Below are 18,851 nucleotides of genomic sequence, written 5' to 3'. Positions count from 1 at the left end.
GAATGACTGATTGGCAACTACTTTCTGTATTGCTTCTGTTGAATCACCAGCTCTATAATGCAGAGCCCTGCATTTTGAGTGACTGCATAGAGCAGAAGAAAAACAGCAACTTGGAAATCCTACCTTTTTAGGAGAGTTCACCCACCAAGTGTCCACCTCATGTAGATACTGGCAGGTCTAGCCCTGACCACGCAAGTTAAATATTGAAGATATGAGGCTTTAATGTCTTAGGATTACTGTTTCCCTTCGTCACTGACTCTGTTCAGCACTGATATTTTTAGGACGCAGAGGTTGCCAGCTTCGAAGGAATGTCCCTAAAGGACTGCCTTAACAGCCACAGACAGCCAAATGAAGTATGACAACAGCTAGCATTACCGTTTACCTGGCTGTATAACTTAACCCCCCTGACTATGTATATCTTGGCAAAGACAGAGTCTCTTGGCCTTCCAGGTGTGCTGTAAGGTCAGTTTATTTCCACAGTCTTTTCCTGAAGATGACAACAGCTGTAAAGCAGGGCACTGATCCAAACTGAGAGCAACTATCATTTGGCAATGGGTTCAACTGAGTGCTTTTCACTCTGTATTTTTCAAGTGTCTGAAAGATACAGGCATTAAAAACCTGCAACTGGAAAATATCATGCATCAAATTAAGATCCCAGAGATATGCTCAGCAAAATCACAGCTTGGCCAGGCTGGCAGTTATAAACTGCCAGACCTTAAGGGAAGGTGGGGAGAAAAGATCACTTTGAGCCTGGGGACAACGTGTCTCTCAGCCAACCAAAGCAAGTTTGCACCTTCCCTCATCACCAGATACTACAAAAACAGGGTACATCTCACTTCACATTGTCCCCCCTCTGAGAAGCCAGAAGTCTGCTTGTAGCTTGTTGGGTAAACTCAAGCTAGCATTGAATTGGAATTAGGCAACAGCACAATGGTATCAATGTGGGGTTTGGTTATTGAAATAATTACTCATGGCTTACAAAGACTGAATAGAAACTTATGCTTTCATGACTGTGTTCCTACTGAAATCCATGTTAGCCACTTGAAATCTTGTTCAGGTACACCTACCTGTGATGCAGATCCAGCTGCACTGCAGTACAGACAGCTCAGCTACTAGCCAAATTACCACTGGGGATAGTCAATAATTAGACTATGCGTGAGATTACACAAAGGTAAGATGAAGGAGGATCCTTTGAAAGGCAATGCCATGCTATCTTATGAAGGACAAAAGAAAAAAAAAAAAGAAAAAAAAAAGGCAGCAATCTTCCTGTTCATCCTTCTGGGAACATAATTCCTTCCTTGCAGTACAGCAAAGCTCGAATATATAGGACACAGTGTGGGACAGAGGGTCAGTGGGTTACACTTATTTATACACTATCTGTATTTGGTTCAAGGACTCTCAGATAGAAAATAGAAAGAAAAAACCTTTTCCCTGATGGAGTTTTCAGCCAGCAGAAACTGAAGATAATATTGTACTTTTATGACATGCAATAGATCACCAAATTCATTTTTACTGGGGTCATAACAAAGGATTTTAGCTCTAGCTTTCAGAGGTAAGGAGCTGGTGCACTAATCATATGGATTTGTCATCTGAGGTGCCTGATTCCTATTATGGTTTTGGGAGGTTTGGGGCAGTGGTGGGAGGCGTGGTGGTGTTTGTTTTTGCACTCAGTTAGGTATTGGTCTTTAGTTCAAGACTAATTATATTGTTGCTGTATCTGAAAACAGTATATATTAAGCGAAAAGGTGTACTTTTACATAAGCTAAAAGAAAGCAACTTGAAAGGTTAAAAAAAGCAAGCCTGTCTGAGCCTATATTCCCTACTTTACTAGCATTGTTAATGTTGATTTTTTTGTATTTTTTTTTTTTCTGTTTAAGCATCTCTGTGCTTCTGCTCTCCCTCCAAGTGTATGAATGGTGTATGACCGGTTTCTAGGTGTAGGTTGTAGAAAAGCTGTTACAGCTATACCACATGTCTTACCATTTCCAGGTCAGCTTTCAGCTCGTGGGCGTTGCCAAGGCACTGAGCATGTTTGCTCTGAACTTTTGGGCTTGTCCTTCCATTCTGCCAGGATCAATTACAAGGTTTGCTGTTACAACACCGGGTCTAGTGACCTGGGCACTTTGCCGCATCCCTAGTGACCTAGAGAAAGAAAAAACAAAATCCTGATGGGAAATTAAAAGAAAAAAAAAAAAAGACACAAGAAAAACAGCTCAAGCTTGATGTTTAGGAGAAGCAATTAATCCATACACACAGAAAACAACAACAACAAAAAATCTTGCCACAATCAAGAGTACTGGAATAAATATAGCTGGTATATGGAAAAAATCAACAAAAGTCTTCTATCTCCACTTTAAAATCCTCCTCTATTCAAAACTCTTTCAATGCACCTTGTTAAAAGAACCTTCTCACATACTCTCCAATTATATGAATATGGGTTTCTCCCTCCTTTGCCCAGAATTTCAAAGTAGAGAACCATAGTATATTCTTTTCATTTTTTTCTTTTTTCCTTTCTTCAGTCTTTGCCTGTGGCTGGCAGAATTCAAGCCATATATATCTAATACCTGGGGGAAAGGTAGAAAAACAAATCTAAGAATATGTACATCCAAAAGGGTCCCTGTTTTTGCCGGGAGCATTGGAAAGTAAGGACAATTAAACCTGTAAGCCAAGCTAGACATAGAAACTAAAAGTCATTTGAGAAAAAAGCTATGATTTCTTTAAAAATAAAATACAATTAATACAAACGGAGACCGTGATTTTATTATTTAGCTCCCTTTATAAGAAATAAACCTGAAAGTACTCTACATTTTAAATTAAACTTCATAAAAGCCTTTCATGTAAGCAGGTAACATTGCCCTCATTTTCACAAAATAGCTTGAACTAGCACAAATTATATAGTATATATTATGCTCTGATCCATATTTTTAAAGTATATTGGCCTTTACTCAGTGAGAAATAAGGTTAGAATTATGCACCTGACTTTTTGAGGACTTTTACACAAATGTAAAATTTCTTTCACACAAACACGTGAGACACTTCCCCTCAGTTTCCCTATTCTTGCTCAAAACAAAACATTGGACAGCAACTATATAATCCACATAACAGTTTTTTCACACTGGGAGAGTGGTTCCCTGTAGGCAGATCTGTAAAAGGACAAAGGTTAGACGCCGAGTTTAGACTTATGCTCAGTGTGTGTGTCACTGGTAAAACAGGCCTTTTAATTATTTGCAGTCTGGGGCCAAATTTCATGGATATGCCAATTTTTACAGTGTTCACCCCTGAGCTCAAGCACCTTTACTTAAAAGGATGGAAATCCAGACTCTGAATAGCAAATCTTTAGACTTCATCGAGTAGTCTTTAAAGGCTCATATTGCTAGTCCAAGTACTAAATGTACATTAGAGTACCGCAGTTTCTACTATGCTAGTTATCATTATCATCTCTAATTCACTGCCAGAAACTTGACAAGTGCCTTCAATCAATCCATGATGTGAATTTTCATCATCCAATAATTTTACTTTAAAAACAAGTGCCATTAAATATCTGCAGAACTATCTCATTATTTTATTTCATAGATGTCTTTAAAATGCTCCTAAAGTATAACACAAGTTCATCTATATGTATTTCTTATTTTTAAAAAACTTATACTCACTTATTGTTTCCTTGTTTTCCATCTGCATCTGTCCACTGCCTCCTGTCTTAGCTGCTTTGAGGCAGAGATCACCTTTCTGCTCAATATTTGAACAGACACCTGCAAAATCTACTTGGCTGTGATTAGAGCTCTTAAAAATACAGCAATACATGCTCTATCAGCAATAAATAAATGCAGCATTGATTCCTTTCACTAAACTGAACAATATGTTCTTAAAATCACAGGTCATCCGATTTTGCTGATTCACTACAGGTAACCTAGCCAGCAAGATTCAAAGGAACATTTTCTGACTCTTGCACTGCTGTTCCAAACATCACCTTCAGTGTCCTTAAATATACAAGCTCTTTAGTAGAGGTAGATTTATTTTAGCTCTTGCACATATTTATAATGGTCCTCTAATCATCATTGTAAACAATACACAGAGGCTGACAAACTCTGCTGCAAGAGCAATCCCAGTAAAATCAGCGGGATGTGCACCTGATTTAGGACTTTTCCAAACATTGAGTACTTGCTGACTCGATTCATGCCATATATTGTAAATGTTTATTGCCTCATTACTTAGAGCTGCAATAAAAAAAATTCAGTTCCACCATACCACAAAAATAAAATAAAACAAAATGTATCATCAAAAACCATGAGATTGGCTTTAAATCACGTATTATCTTTAACATAAAAGAAAAAGTTTATGGGTCTTTTTCTCTTACTTTATGTTATCTTGGTATTTATTATATGCTTTTATGGTTAGAAACCCACTAATTATTTTTCATTTAGAGGCAAGAGTCTTGTGTAAATACATGAGTTGGTGATTTAAGAAAAACCTGAATATCACAGGAGTGTATAAGTATAATGCCATGTTTTTACACATTTTATGAAGAAGGAAAAACAAAATCCTTTTTTTCTTTCATAAAAGTTCTATTATCATTTGCTGAATTAGACTATTTGATATGATAGTTGTTTCAATTTAATTTGAAGAAGAAAGGCAATCCAGAAGAATAAAAGCTTTACTCACACACAGAAAATTAACACATGCCTTTTATATGGGCTGATTGCATTTCAGTGTTTTGCAAGTGATGACTCAGGTTTTCCTTTTGTTGATCCATCCAGAATTCCCTTTTAGCTAGCTTTTTTTTTTTTTTTTAATGCAACTTATTAATGAAGTAGCATATTTTGTTAGACAAACCTTGATTTGTCCCCTCTCTCTTCCTCTCCTTCCCACAATTAAAAAACAAACACCTCCCCAGAGCATCACTATCTATTGAAATTGGAAGTCTTTAGGGTATTTTGGAAGCAGGAGACTGCAAAGTTTGAACGAGGTACTCGATTGGCAAGCTTTCAAACTTATTTGCAGATCAGGACCTCTTTTGTAAAAGTCTCCCCAGGAGGAAGGCAGTTAGACACCTGCCAGTAGCCTGCAGTGGCACCATCCCACTGTGATGTTAATGAGATGAATGAGAGCACTACGGAGAGTTGCAATAATTACAGGGTGAAGAGCTTGTCTTTTCCTGGCCCTCCTCTCTGGGCTGCCTGTTCTATAAAGCAGGGTCTTTTGTAATACTAATTACAAATGTTAATTAAACATTTCTTTGGAATTTTGCCCTCCATTAATAGGTCAGGTAAACAGGGAATAGCAATGACAGGCACAAGTCATTATCAGCCACATGAGAAAAATACCATTTATTTGCTCCCTTCCTTTGGTCCCTCCAAAGACATAACTTCTCATTTTGTTTTGATTTATTAAACAGTCACTAAAACCACTGAAGCATAGCTTTTCTGCACAGAAATAAAATAAAAATAATACCTACAATAATGGAGTTAAACCTAGTTCTAACACCCTTTTCACTACAACTCTGTTCCATGTTGGCTTGACCCCAAATCTTAAGCATAATCATGAATCTATCTTTAAAGCTACATGCAACCCCTTCCAAACACAGATTTAAGGAAACATTCATGACAGCTGTTGATGACAGCACAAAATCTATCTTGATGGCTTGCTGTGGCACGAGCAGCACATGGCATTTCAAATCGTAGCACTAATCCCATTTCTAACCCAGTCCCTAGAATTACAGGAGTGACCCCCGCTCAGATCAGAACTGAGCACAAGCACTTGGCAGACATTGCCACTGAAAGCTCTACCCCTTGCCCAACAACCTGCCACAGCCAGATGCTCCCATCCGGGCTCACATGGAGCTGTAATTTAATACATCAGCGATACTATCTGTTTCAGTGAAATAACTTTTGCGGGGCCGTCTCATCTTACCTTTCCTTATGGTCCACATTGCTAGGGCATAGGAGGGGACTAGACTAATTCTAAATACTCACTTTTGATATTTTTCCCAAATACGTATACGTGGTTTTAAAGAGCATTTGATGACACCAAACAGAAACGGTTCCTTTTGGATGAAATTGATCCAGAAGATGCACTTCAAGAGCACTACTAATGCACTCCAACAAAGATAGGAAGGAACCTCCCTGCAAACGCTAGCAGGGTAGGCACAGGGTTTTACTCTGCAGATTCATTTCTACTGAGCCATGTCACTTGTGAATGCAGACATAGCCTTTCTCTAATTTAATCCTATTTTTATTACCCTAAGATAAGAATTTCCCATATTTTTTTTCACTTTGTCAGATAACCTGCAGTCAGTTTCTTTTCCTGTTTTGACAGGGAGCGCAGATTGGCACAAAACTAAGAATACATTATTTTCTGATATGGCTCCATTGCTTTCACAGCAGCACACCATGAGAAATATCGGCAGGACAAAGCCTACAGTAAGGTATGAGACAATATCAGAAACTCCTGAAGACTTATGACTTAAAGGTATCTTTATTTGTACTACTACTAACCACAGCATGGTAGGCTGCGGCCACCAGACTTCATTCTTACTCACACCTTCCTCCGAACAACGGACTTGGAAAACAGTCTGGGTTATGAACCACCTAAACACCAGACTTGCACCATTATAATGCAGGGTGGTCATATACACAAAAAATGACCCAGGTTGATTTACACATTCATAGAATTGACTGGAGTTTTCTTTCTTTCCTCAGATGGAGGGGTTTGAAGAACTTATCAGCATCCCAGCTCTGACTGCTTTTATTTCATGAAGCAGCAAATGTGACTGGGCAGAACCCTGGGTACTCCCACCATTTCCAAAATGCCCCAAGATGCACCTTTTCTAATGCAAAAAGACAAAACGAAGAAAGCCCTTGTCTCACTAAACCCACACTACTTAAAACAGTTGTGCTGCACTGCCACAGCCTCTTTGAAAATGCAGTCTCATGTGCTTTGTTGAGTCAAATGACTGTTCTCTCCTACAGTTGCTAATCCAGGTGTACATTGTCAGCTCCAGTGGCAGAAATGCAAGGAAAATACCCAGTCTAACACTGAAAACATGGCCATGATCATTGAGGGTCTTGTCAGAGCTCTTCTACTCTGCTGAAGTTCACAAAAACTAGCCAAGTATCTTTTACATCTCTTGTAGTTTACTTATCCTTGCTTATCATACCCGCCATTTCAGTTATGTTTGCAATTATCCTACAGTGATTGTCAGGATACTAAAACGAGCTTGCAGTTAGGAAACAATCTGGAATTTAAACAGAAAATCACAAATGAGGGCGTAAGCAACACTGATGCACATAAGAGACAATTTTGATTCTCCAGTCTGAGTTCTTAACGCAGGCTATAGATTAGTGCAGAAATCTGTACATCAGTCCATAACTTCTCAATTAGAGTACAGAGTTTTCAAAAGACATTCATTCTTGATTTACAAAGTTTAATTGATGTATAATTCAAGGTATCCTTTAATAAGTTGCTATAATGATTAAATATCTCAATGATTAGAATTTGCCTTTTTAAAATCAGAATTTATCTGGTTTCAACTTCTGGACACTTGATCTCATTATACTTTTTTTCTGCTAAGATTAAAGAACCGTGATTTTTTCTATATAGGTATTTTCAGATCATGACCCAGTCACCTCTTAACCTTGTCTTTGATAAGCTAAGCAGATTGATTTTCTTAAAATCCCTCACTAGAAGAGCATGTTTTTCTTCAGAAGAGAGAAGATATTACTTCATAGAACTTCTCTCAAGCATTATGATACAGCTGGCAGAGTTTCACAGAAAAACTATCACACTTCCATCTTTGTTTTTAAACCACACTATGAAAATTACTGCTAACATAGCAGGAGGTTGGACCTTCAGAGCACCTTCCCAATCTGAATTATCCTATGATACTATAATCTCTCAATTCTTTAAGACAGTGAACAAAGCAGAAAGTGAGTTTAAAAGCAAGATAATAGGTATGTTTAGGTAGAAGGCACTTCAATGACTTCAAAAGAACAATATCACATTACACCAGCTGAGGTTCTAGTTCCAAGAGCAATAGAAAGGTTATAAATCATCATGGCCCAAGCACAAATCTCACTTAATAGGGAGGTACAACAGTTACAATAAAAAAAAAAAAAATATTTGTTACTATTATAGTAACTAGTCTTCTGAAGTACATGTTATAAAGACTATGGGAGACATACTAATTGCCCTATACAATATGGCAGTTCTCATCTTTCTGTAAAAAACATTTCAGTCTCTATAAAAAGCTAAATGTTTCAGAAGTAGTTTTACAGACCAGTTATTTAGCTTCATTTCCATTACATTTTGCAAGACACCATAATAACTGTGTGCTGAATGTATGGCAATTTCTTCCATTTCATTGTGCAAGACATCGTAATAACTGTGTGCTGAATGTATGGCAATTTCCTGGGAAATCACTTTTCACTGGAGAAGACTTTAACCATGCCAGGGAATGTACCAACGTACTGCAGCAAAGCATTGTCCATTCCACTATCGCCCCTGCACTTACCCGACACATCGGCTGCTTTAACCTAACTCAGCTGTCTTGCAAATCTGTCCCAGAAGGCTGAGTTATATTCATACTAACCTTAACTTCTGTCAATGTCATTCTAAGGAGTCTTAATTTTTAAAATTAGTAAGTTATTACATTGGATTACTGCTTTGAATGCGGGTCTTTGGATCAGGTGCAGTTTGGGTAAGTCTACATCAGAGATTCTGTGTGGATCAGGGTCTACTTTTGAAGTGAACCTCTCAGTCCTTCCCTATTTACCTCGCTTTGGTTTTGCATTCCAGGGCAGTCTCAGGGCAGATGCCCTGTATCTCTTTTGGATGAAATTAAACTAGAAGACACACTTCGGAGTAGGTATGAAGGAACCTCCCTGCAAACTCTTACAGGGTGGCCACAGGGTTTTGATCTGCAGATTCACTTGCTAACATAGACATAGCCTTTCCGTAATTTAATCCTATTTTGGTCACCTCTATCTGTCAAAACAAGCTGAGAGAGGAACACCTTAAATCCAGTTGTTTGTAGCTGCTTTCCATGGTTCTCTCTTTCCAGCATGGCTATAAGGTAATTCGAGTGTGTTCAACTTAGTGTGTACATGTACGTTTGCCTTTGGGTACAGAAGCTCGAGGAAGCAGGAACTGCTGTTTAAAGAAGCAAGCACTTCACGCATGTGCTCAGTTTTTCATACACATTTTTAGTGTGCACACTTACCGTGAATGCATGGTTTATTTTGTCAATGGTCTGTGGTTAACGCTCCCTATATACCCATTGGCATGACAAACTGTAATGACTTCATAATAAAGTTAAAAGCCCAACATAAATGCAGAAAAGCAAGGAATTTTGGAGGTAAGACTTGAATTTCGTCCTTCACCCTCCCTTGTATTGGAACTTTATGAAACAGTTACATACTAGTTTCTTTAGGCACAAATATAGAAAACAGCATGACAGGAATATAAACAGTGAAAACTGTGTGTGTTTTGACAGGTTCCTGTATTTCCTCAGAACTGACGTATTTTCTGTCATTTTGCAGTTTCCCAAACGTTTTTGTTGGAGTTTCGTCCTTTATCTCAATGATAACTGTACCATTTCATACCGAGCCAGGTCTGAAATAATTTGATACATTCTGAAAAAAAACCAAAACTAGTTGGCGATTTACACTATTGAAGAACATGCTAATAAAAGAAGGATGTCAGACCATCTACCACAATACTGAGTTGTGATGCCTGTGACATAAATGCCATGAAAGAGCTCTGAGGTTTTGGTGTTTTGGTTTTGGTTTTGTTTGTTTGGGGTTTTTTGATGCAGTTTTGTGGGGGTTTTTTGTTTTGTTTTTTAGCTGGAGAAACAGTAGCATAGTTTAAGGCAATTCTCTCTCAAGGATTTTTCATTTTGCCCCAATCACCTATAGAGCTAATGCTCCGGCATTGTCTCACATTATGCAAAACGTAAGCTTACTTATTGATTATTGGTTTAAAAAGAGGATTTGGAGACCAGGATCAACTAGTGAGTACTCCTGAAATCATGACCTTACAAATTGATCTTAGGTGCCTTGCTTTCTATTTGCATGACCTAGCAGGCTTTCTGCATTTTCCAAAGTAATGAGCAAAATGCCAACTGAAAGCCAACAGCTCTGCAGATGCTCAGCATTTTCCAAAATCAGCCCCAAATCACATTACTTTATTGAGTTAGGATCTTGGTGTCTGACCTTCTTTTACGTAACTTTCCAGCTCACCTCTGCAGCCTGATTCCCCACCATATAACTTTCTTGCTGAAAGCAAAAGACATTAATGTTCTTTCTACTTTTTTTACTAGATGTGATGCGGTTGGACAAGATTCTTCTGACCTATTATGAAAAGCTTCCAAATTGCTGGAAAGGAATTTGGCTGAAAGTTTCCCACCAAGTACTCATGCAATGCTCTGAAATTTTGCCTGTAAATGATCAGACTGTGGTTAAATGAATAGCAGAAAATCTAAATTACAGGATCCGATGGGATTTCAATTCCCTACAAGATACTATTTATAAATTATTCTGTATTATATTAAAGTCATTCATAGATCTTTGGTGCAAAACGTTTTTTGTTTCTTTTTTTTTTTTTTTCTGCTGAAATAATAAAGAATATCCTACTTTTACTGCAATAACATAGAATTCTAGAATCAGTTACTTGGAAACACTTTCTAGAACAATCTAGAAATCTTTCCACAAGTGTTTTCATGGGAAGAATGTTCACTGAGAATATAAGGCCACAGAATTTTGTTTGGGTAGGGATTTTTCAGCTTAAATCTCTGAAATCTTTCAGAATGTAAAAAACTTTTAGTTCTACATTTTGAAATTAAATAATGACATTCTTTTAGGACAAAAGCATTTTCCATACTGGAAATTAAATGAGGGGGGAAAAGACTAATATTACTGTTACTTCTGTATAGGAAATTAAGGTTTTGAAGACACACCAAGCTAAACGATCATTCTTTCCTATGGCTGACATTAATTCAGCCCATGAAATTCTGGCCTGAGTTGGAATAGCAAAGAATTGCTTCAGGTCACCCAGCAATTCAAAGGCAAAGCCATGCAGAATAGGGCTACGATAAGAAGAGACTTATATCTTCAGGAGCGCTGTTCAAGGCTCTTTCTGCAGCTAAACAATTCTTTTAGTTGGTGCAGTGAGAAAATTTGCCCTAAATTTATCTTTTCACAGAATATTTGGGAAGAAGCTAAAAGCCTTTGTTCTCAGGGAAACGTAAGAGCTGCAATTACACCGAGCTCCTTACGGAGTATCCTGGTGGGAAGAGGGCCCTTGTGCAACGTCCTCTTCCGCAAATCCAAACAAAAGTCAGGCATAATACATTTCAGAATGAGGATGCTGAATTCCCCTGCTATTTCAGCAGAACAAATCAGGATGCATACTTCCATCCTGTGTATCAGGATGAAAGAAATCAGTGCTGGAGACAAAAGAGGAGTAAAACAAACTCTCTGCAGTGAGAAAAATGAGATGGGGAAACTCCACAGTTTGCTGAAGAAAATTCAGTGTTCTGTTCTTTCTGTCAGAAAATAAATTTTCTTGATTATTTTTATTTTTTTAAGAGAAAAAAATCTTTCAGCAGTAAGAATACAGGTTTGCATTTGCAGAGCCAACATAGTAGCGTATGTTAACACTGACAAACACCCTCAAGTCACTGCACGGCAAGCGAAATACAGCAGTGATAAATATCTGATATCAGAGATACTAGGTTCAATGTAAAAGAAAAAATATCCTCTAAAAAGATGTTATCTAGGATGGAGTAGCAGCAGACATACCTGATTATTCACAAGTGATAAAAGTTCCTCCTACCACAACATGCATACCACTAACAGATACTTTAAGAGCCTGTCTAGCAGTAACAAGGTAGACTTCCAAATACTTTAGGACACTTAGGGTCTCCACTGGAGTTACTTTATGTCAGCAAGTGGAATTATGCTCATGTTTAAACAAATGCTAAGCTGTTGAAAGCTTCAAAACTGCATCTACTTTCCAGTGGTCCCTGATACCATTATTTTCTACTTCTTTGTGATATTGTTGTAGCCGTTGAAACATTAACACATTTACATTGAGCTGATTTCCAAATAAAAGCCTGATTGCAAATGACAGCAAGAGATTTTATTTCAACACACGTCATCAAAGAGAAAAATAAGACAAAAAAGATATTAGAGGTTGCACGTAATGCTGGTCATAAAGGCAGACAACAGCGGATAAGGAGAAATCATCCAGCTAAACAGGGAACAGTAGCAACTGAAAAGAAACGGGTAATAGAGAGAAAGGACATGGAGAAATTAATGGCATAAAAGAAGTGAGGGTGTTTAAAATGGCCGATACATATAGTATTTTTTCATTCCTCAACCATATTTACTGGACCTTTAAGGATACTGGAACATCACTTATGTTTATTTCACCTCTGAACAGCCATAACTTAAATCCCTGAGGTCCCCCAACTAACTTTGAATTTTCTACAGAGACCCGACCTATCAAACAGCAAAGGGTTTCCGTCTCCCTGCCACCAGCCTAAGTGACTCCTGGAGGATAATCAGTAGACAAAACAGGCGTTTATAATGCAACCTTCAAGGGATGCATAACTTGAGCCTCCATGCAGCCAGGAGAGGGGAGCGATCTGGAAGCATTTGATTTCACAGCACCGAAGGACATACTTCTCCAACCGGCACTGCTGGTGCTGAGTCACACAGTTCCTCTCCTTAGCATCAACTGTGTGTGGCTCTCAAGAGAAACAGAGCTACTTGCGGGCACCATCATTTCAGTGACTGCAGAGATGTTTGCTAATCATTTCTAAGCCAGAAAACGTCCCATCGTTTTGAAGAATGAACCATCTCAAAAATTTTTCATTTTAGGACTCGGGGGTGAGGTTGTGGGTGGGAAACCAAACTGACAAACTGGTTTGCAGGCCTGTACTAAGAGGCCAATACAGGATAAATGAGGTCAAAAGAAATTTATGACTAGGCTCTGTTGCTCTTCAGATTTTGAAGATCTGAGTAGAACTTAATAAACTCTATTTCCAGAGTGAAAATGCATTTGACATCATTGCAAGACAGGAGAGGCTGGCTTTGTACCAGCCAGTCTGGGATGGTGTAATCTCAGTGACCTGATGGTGGTGGCCTTTGGAAAGAGCCCTGCCATTAAGTCTCTATGAAGTTCTTTCCATGAAAGGGAACCAGATACAACCACTAACAGAGAAACAGAGGCTGAGCCGCAGCCTTTCCCTTCCCTTCTGACTCTGCAGCAAGTTGAATCATGGTACAACAGGTACAGTATGTGCCCAAAACTTCGTGTCTCGTCCTAACTTAGAACCTCAGCTGCAGACCAGAGCTGAGCCTTAAATTACTATTACGAGCATAAAATCCATTGCCCCAACTGGCTCTAATTCTCACTCACTACGGGTCCTGGTCCACACACACAGACCAAAATTAAAGATGACTATGCTCTACCTTCACCCTTCAAGAAGCAAATGTCAAGATGACCACCAAGCTAAACTGACACAGCACGGGGAATTCTGGCCTGCCAGGGCCAGCACTAAATACATCCTAGGGATAAACAGAGGTCCCTCTCTGCTCACCAGAGCTATTGATCCACTGTTTCGCAACAGCACTGAATTCTCCCTTACTGGAACAGCCTAGGTACTCACAAGCAGAGTTAGGAAAGCCCTTTCACACAAACCTACCAGGCGTCCTCCTCAGGAAGTAGGATCAGGGTAAGGGACTTCTGTGCTAGTGTTCCTCTAGAAGTTATCTTCAAATATAATGTTGTAATTACACCCTTATGAGTAATTCAATTCACCCTAAAGAGGAAAAAAAAATATCCAAAATGTGTTTCTGCTGTTTTTCTAGTATGTCCGCTGGCTGCTCTGTAATATATATCAGAAGCAGCTGTAGTTCTTAATGGTGTGGGAAGTCTGGGTCATTATCCTGCTGGTCCCATGGCAGACAGACAAATTCAGAATCTGTTCTCTCCCCTCTCCTTCACATTTTTTTTTTCTTTTTTTTTTTTGCTTTCTCTGAACAGCTTGACTGGCAGACTAAAGAATAATCCTGTTCACAGTTAATGTGCAGTAACAGGATTGAGGAAAAAACTGACTTAAGAAGCTTTCATCTGGGTCAGGACATATCGATACCATACTTAAAGATATACGCTCTGCACCCTTGTGCAGAGATAAATGTTTCAACTGTAGGCTTTAAAAACAAACAAAAAACCCCACACAACCACAAAACACTCCCATGACACAGCTGCTGAACTATTAGACTATGCAAAACACTTTCCATCCACAATGGTTGCTTTCTTCACAGGTTATGAAGTGCTGCCAAAGAGTCAAAGAAAATGTTTCCTTCCTATGCAACGCCACCTATCCAATAAGGGCTTATTTTCACTGGTTCTGAGTGCCCAAAGAACAAGATAAAGCCACTACAACAAACTGTGCCTGTCACAAGGTCAGAAAAATGTGACCACCCTTTTAGGCCATAGCCATCTCTGACAGCCACTGATCCACTCACGTCTTTGGGACAAGGCAACTTTTGTGTCCCTCAAAGCCTTTTCTATACTGGATCTCTAAACCTGTTTCATTTGTGGGCATCAACACCATGGTTTTATCTCTCACCAGTGTCTTCTCTTCCACTACTGACAAGGTGGGTCTTTCTGACAATGACATCAAGGAAATCCAACAAATTCAAATCCCAGTCTTCAATTTCCTGTAGAATGCTGGATATGAGGGATTTTTTTTTCGTTACTTTTTATTACAGTTCCAAATATCATTAATGATAAAAAATAGTACAAACCCAGTAGCTGTTATGCTGGCTGTTATAAAGCAGATAACTTTACCAGCCCAGCTTGTAAATGGCCTGAGCCAGCTTTTCAGAAACCTTAATATCAGTCTTGCATAGCTTGCACTATAATATACCCGTATTATGCATTTACTTTGACTGTAATCCCAAAGTCTTAAGAGTAAATTCAGCTCTTGCTTGTGTATGTGCATGTACGTACAACTCATCTGGTTTGAGTGATGCTGAGCCTGCTTATAGTGGGCTTAAATTCAGTCCATAGACATTTCCCAGGAGTTAAACTGTTTGGGTTTTTTTGTAGAGTCATAGAATCATGAAAAAGTCTAGGTGGGGAGAGACATCTGGAGTTCATCTGATCCAATCTTCTGTTGAAATCAGGGCCTTATATCATGTTACACAGGTACCGTTCAATCAGAGTATCTTAATATTTCCAGTAAACAGGATCCTACTACCAATTCTCTGTGCAACATATCCCAGCTGTTTTTCATGGTTCAGATAATTTTTTCCCCCCTATATTCAGATGGATGTTCCCTGATGCTGTTTATTCCTGTTGCCTTTGTCCTGTCAGCACATACATGTTAAGAGAGCACTTCATTCCTATCTATAATTACCTTTTAGAGACAGGAAAACTGATTAGTACTCCACAAAGCTTTTGCTTCTCTATATTGAACAAACCCAATTTCTTCATCCTTGCTTCATATATCAAGTTCTCTAATGGGCTAATCATCTTGGTGACACCTCCACTGAACCCTGTTTATTTTTGCAGTCTCTCCTGAACTGAAGGATCAAAACTGGACACAGTATTCCAGCTGTGGCCTAACATCAGGTGTCAAGTAGCCTGAAATAATCACACCCCTTGAACTCCTGGTTATACTGAAGCCCAATAGATAGTTTGCTTTTGTTGCTGCAAAGCTGGGTGGCTCAGTCATGTCCAGCTTGCTGTGTACTGAGGCTCCCAGGTCTTTTTCAGCTGCGCTACATTCCAACCAGTCAGAGTCCGGTCTGTATTGTTGCTTGAGATTATTCCATACCAGGTGCAGAACTTCATGTTTATCTTTTTTAAAAACTTGTTGACCCAGCCTTTCAGCCTGTCAAGATTTCTGTATGGTGGCTTTTCCTTCTCCCATGCTACTTCTCCTCCCAGTCCTGTATCTTCTGGGACCTTGCCGCAGATGCATTTGAGTCTTTCATTTAGAATGTTTATAAAGACATTGAATATTATCAACCCCAGTGTCAACCCCTAAGTAATTCTATGCATGGCCAGTTGGCAAATTTGACTTTGAGCCATTAGCCACCAACAACTTTGAGCTCAGCAGTCTAGCCAGTTCTCAATGCAATTTGTGGCCTTTATCTAATCCATATCTTACCAGCCTGTCAACAAGGATGTTGTGGGAGACCGTGCCAGAGGCCTTGCTAAATTTAAGGTAGATGATGTCCAAAATACTACCAACCCTCACTGATCAAGCTGTTTCATAATACCAGACGATGGGGCACAGTTTGCCCTTGGTAAATCCATGTTAGCTTTTCCCAGTCAACTTCTTGACCTTTGCATGCCCAGAAAGAGCTTCTATGAGGACTCATACCACATTTTTTTCCAGGAACTGAAGAGAGGCTGACTGATCTGTCTTTCCTCAAATCATCTTTTTGTCTGTTCTGTAGATGGGTGTAATATTTGCTCTTTTCCTGTCATCTGGGACTCCCACAATTTCCAAGACCTTTCTGAAAAGATGAAAAAGAGCTTTGCAAAGTTGTCAGCAAACTTGACACTATTGGGTGTATTCTGTCGCTTCTTATAGACTTCTATACGTCCAGTTTTTTAGAGAAGGTCCCTAATTTGACCCTGCTGTACTGTCAGTGGTTTGTCATTTCCTTTGCCATTGCTTCCTGACATAGGAACTTGGGGCTAACTTTACCCATGAAGACCAAGGTAAAAAATGTCATTGAGCATGTCAGCGTTTTCTGTGTCATTTATGACCTAGCTTGCCAACCCCATTCAGCAGCAGGCCTGCATCTTCCTCATACTTCTGGTTGCTACTAAAATACCTATAGGAGCCTTCCTTGTTTTCTTGATATATCCTGAAGGCAGTCTCTGAAAGTCTTCTACCACTCCCCAAATCCTTTGGCCTCCAAAGCAGACTCTTCTGGGATCCTTATTAACACCTCCATTGATCAAGTTGAAATCTGCTCCCATGATGTTATGGGTCTTTATTCAGCTACTACCTTCCTCTGTTTCTTAAGACGTTAAACTCTACAATTGTATGGTCACTGCAGCCCAGGCTGTTGTTGAAGGTCATAATCATAATAATAGTAATAGGTATTATACCTGTTTACAGGCCACAGAGGGTAATAATAGGATACAGGCCTACAGGATAATAATACCTATCTACAGGCCATAAAACCAGATGTAAATTTGTTGCCCAGTTGCCCTTATAAGGCAAGTTTAATGGTATCATTATGTACTGGATAATATGGGCCTCATCCTTCTTCCTATAAGCTCAGTAGGAGACTCTGGTTAAAGCTCAGTCTGCAGGAAAACTTGCAACTAGTCACACGACTCATATGACTGTGTACAACCTACCTTTACTACACTGCATATTTTCAGCTACAAATTATTCCTCTGCAAAAATCAGAAGAAAGCAAATGACACATTTTTAACAATTATAAACTACTTGAGGGGGGAGTGGAGAGGGATATCTTGAGAAAAATCTTGATTTCACTACAGCCAAAAGTAAAACTCTGATGAATCTTTCTGGAGCCAGAATTTTCTTCTTTCCTTCCTGTTATTACAACATTTAAAAAGTTGTGTAAATGCTAAAGGTTACATCCTGTTCCGTGTTTAAATTTTATTATAGCTGAAGAATCACTTTGCATTCATTTTGATTATTTATAAACACAGAGAGTGTTTATTATAAACACGGGGGACACACAAGTTCCCCATTAAAAGTCTATCTTTCACCTACAAATGACTGAATATCAATCTTTGGATTGCAAAGGTTTTCATCTAGGAAATGCTTTGCTTGCCACCATATCTCATTTAGCCAGCTGGGATTATTTCTAAGAACAATTATTTACTACAAGGAACTACGATGACACCAAATTAGCTAAAACAGAGGCCTTCATATAACAAAACAACATCTTTAGCCAATGTCCTTTCAAATAATCTGCCTTGGCTTTAACAAAAACTCCTGTAAATCTGAAAATTTGAAAGTAGGCAGCAGGATTCTTTCATATACCAAGAGCTTGCATTTTTTTTTGTCATTCTCTCTGCCACAATGGTTTCCAAAGGCCGGAGTTTAAAGCAAATCTCAACATTGTTCAATAAGACTTAGAAATTAAACAGTTACTGTGCTTTGCAGAGTGCTTTGATCGAGTACTGCAGGTGGAAATTGAGGACTGCTGCCAAGTAGAGTTTATGATTTCTAAATGGCAAAAATCAGAACTGTGTTATCTCAGAATTTCTTTCCAGACTAAATGCATTTTCTCTTCCAGAGACTGGCAACAACAGGATTTCTAGTTCTAATCCTTTCTGTTTCTACACTTCACCTTGGAATACTACACAGTTCTGAGATTTTTCAGGAACTTTTCAGAATTAAAAGCTTTTTGCAATAGTACCTTGCCTTATGATAGCTTCTGAACTAATGTAATAGTTAAAACCAAAATAAAGGAAAAATAATCTAATTTATTTAGCAACAGTGACTACTGTTTTATTACAGACAACTCTACCGGTTCCCACAAGAATATTTGTAATCTTTCTTGATATCTTTTCTAAAGTCTCAGATCTCAGAGTCAAGTGAAAACTTTCAGTAGAAAGTGTTAAGAACAGAACATGTGTGAATTTTTTAAAAAGCTGAGAATATTTGAAGTAGTGTCAGGATTTTATGATGCTTGGCTCATGCTTTTTGAAGCTTAAGGTTGGCAATACACACGTTCACATTGCCACAACTTGTAGCAATATTGCTGTCCTCATCCTGTTCTCAACAAAACATTCAGAGTCAGAAAAATACCTTTCCTTATACCCATTTTATTATGAAAATG

This window comes from Charadrius vociferus, unplaced genomic scaffold (assembly GCF_000708025.1).
Source record: "Charadrius vociferus isolate BGI_N301 unplaced genomic scaffold, ASM70802v2 scaffold234, whole genome shotgun sequence".
Taxonomy (NCBI): Eukaryota; Metazoa; Chordata; class Aves; order Charadriiformes; family Charadriidae; genus Charadrius; species Charadrius vociferus.
Note: the sequence above shows the minus strand (reverse complement) of the source record.